Genomic DNA, 3,068 nt, shown 5'->3' on the forward strand with positions numbered 1-3,068 from the left:
CATATTTCCATTGCTCCTTCCATTTCTTTGGCTCCACAGTCCATGACAAGGGAGCCAGGAGTGTAGAGCCATTGGGCAAATAAACACAGATGGCCTAAATACAAACCAGAGCCCGCCAACAAGGTGTTCTATTAGCAGGCATCCGGGAAGGTGGTATGCTCTTGCAAGCCAGCTAAAATATTTTAATTACCAACTCTGAGTAATAACTATTCCCCAAATTTATTCTATATACACTTTAAAAATTAAGTCAAGGAACGAAACTTCCTCTATTTGGCAATGTCATAGCATATCAATGTCAAATACATAAAAGCTAAAATTACTTTTTTAAAGAAATGCCAAAATCACTATAAATAAGTCTTTGGTGCCCCCTAGTGGAATATTTTAGTGTCATCTTTGAAACATTCCTTCTTCATACAAAAATGAAGATTTAAAAATCTTTTAAAATAAAGCATTTTTTTAGATGTTACACAATTTTAAACAGGTACAATTTATGACAAATTAATGATAAATTATGATATAATTCATTAACATTAAATATCCAAATTGTTCAGTAAATTTTTTGTGTCAAAAATTTGACAGTTTTGCTTTGTGTCATAAATTAAGCAAAGGTAATGGGAAAGCTTAGCTTTACACAGTTACTTGCCAAGTAAGTAACAAAAATATTTTCTCAATAGCAACTCAACTCTTACTAAAGAAATTCATAATAAAGCTTAGTTATTTTAATAGCTAATCTTAAACATCCACATTTGTGCTCATAGGTACACTAGTATAAAATGATAAAGCTTAAAGTGTTGTTTCTCTTTATATTATTTGCCATGAGTTTCTAACCATTCTTCCAAACTAGGAGGAGAGAACTTGGAAATATCTGCCCTTCCTGGAATCAAGAAATCAGACAGACTATTCCTGCCCATTAGTCACCAAGGCCTTCAAGGGGCAGATCATAGAAAGGCAGAGATTTTTATCCTAAATCAGTAGAAGGTCAAAAATTTATTGATTTTCCTATGTTGTTTTAAAGAAATGAAACAAAATACAAAAATAAAATACCAAATGTACTTATTGCTCTTATTTTGGAACTTCCTCAGGAACACAGGTATACTCAGAGTATACCCATCATAAATGTTTGGAGAAACTTTCTTGTTTCCCTCCCCAATAACCAAAACTGATAAGAATGTTGCAACAACTAGAATATGAGAATACTTACTTTAATGCTTATGTCATTAGATTATAAAATCTCAGGATTGGAAGTCTTAAACTTTACTCTCAGATAATGGTATATTCATTTAATTCATTTCTATTTTTTTAATTTATTTTTTAGTTGTTGTTGGACACAATACCTTTACTTTATTTATTTCTATGTGGTGCTGAGGATCAAACCCAGGACACGTGTGAGGCGAGCACTCTACCGCTGAGCCAAATTCAGTTGTATTTTTAAATGACAAAATTGTTTAATCCAATTGTGAGCTCAGGACTACTCTATTCAAGCAGAATTATTTTAAATTAGATTTTTTTTCCCCTACTAGACCAATAGTTATTCTTAAATACCAAAACATTTAAGACTTTGTAATTATATGTATACTGAGTTCATCAACAGAGTTGTGCAGAGTTTTGCTGATGGTAAACTGCCTCAGTGAGAATCCTGTTCCCCATTTGCTGCCTGTATGATCTCAAATTATTAACCGCTTTTCTTCAGTTTTCTGATATATAAAATGAATAAAAAATGAATTCCTTATAGAATCATTGTAAGGAATAAATGAGTTAGCATGAGATCAATTAATGGTGTGCTCAATTTCATCTTTTGCAAACAGGTTAGAAGCTGACTTGTATAAGGACATAGCTAATAAGCTGTCCAGCTAGTGTGCTCACTAGGAGGCTGGGAAGCTAGCAATCTTCCTTCTCCTTACCTAGTGCTCCTTCCATTATCTCCTAACTGGTTCTAGGGCAAAATCAACTAAAAGAATGAATAGACCAGGGCTGTGGCTGTAACTCAGTGGTAGAGCACTTGCCTAGAATGTGTGAGGCACTGGGTTTGATCCTCAGCACCACATAAAAATAAATAAATATAATAAAGGTTAAAAAAAATGAGTAGCAAACAAATTCACTGAGTATATGCTTAAATAGATTAAATCCTTTAAATTCTACCTTTTGGGTATTAAAACATTAATCAGTGAAATCAAATGTTAAGAAATTAATGAATTATATTAAGACAAATTGTTTGCCTAATGTTTATAATGATTTACTTGGTTAAAATTGCTAGCAGCAGGGGCTGGGGTTGTGGCTCAATGGTAGAGTGCTCGCCTAGCATATGAGAGGCCATGGGTTTGATCCTCAGTATTATATAAAAACAAACAAAATAAAGGTATTGTGTCCAACTACAACTGAAAAATAAATATTTTTTTAAATGGCTAGCAGCACTAAAACAATCCATTCACATTCAATAACTGAATGCTAGATGCTAGGGACACATTGGCCTTTAAGTCAAATATGATATGGCCTAGGACTTCACAGAGCTTATGCAAAAAGAAACTAAAGTGATTTAAATAAAGACAACTAAGTTCCATGAGAGAGGACATAAAGGATGCTATGGAAGTACAGAGCTGGGGTAACTACTCAAGTCAGTTATGACAGCACACGATAACTTTAAATAATTAAGATAACGTTGATTGTATAATCACAAATATAAAACCTACCCAAAAGGATTTTACCTGTTGAATTACTACTCTGATATTTTCTTCTTCAGGAAGTTTTATTATAAAATCATTAAAATATGTGCCCTTACTCTATTTCATTTATATCTATTTGATCTAAATACTTAAATCCCAAGTAAAACCAGAAATATAAAAACCTTCGGCTTCTATTGCTTAAGATTACCTTCAGTAGAAAATAAAACGTGTTTGTTGTTTATTTCTATAATTGTGATAAACACTGTTTTTTTTTTTTTACCACCTAAGTGAGATATAATATCACATTCTAATGGGCTGCATAGCCACAGGAGGACCACAGTAAGCAGCGCCCTGCAAGGGAACTGTGGCTGCAACACATACAACACCAGAGGGATAGTGATGGGGGGG

The sequence above is a fragment of the Marmota marmota genome, unplaced genomic scaffold (assembly GCF_001458135.2).
Source record: "Marmota marmota marmota unplaced genomic scaffold, marMar, whole genome shotgun sequence".
NCBI lineage: Eukaryota > Metazoa > Chordata > Mammalia > Rodentia > Sciuridae > Marmota > Marmota marmota.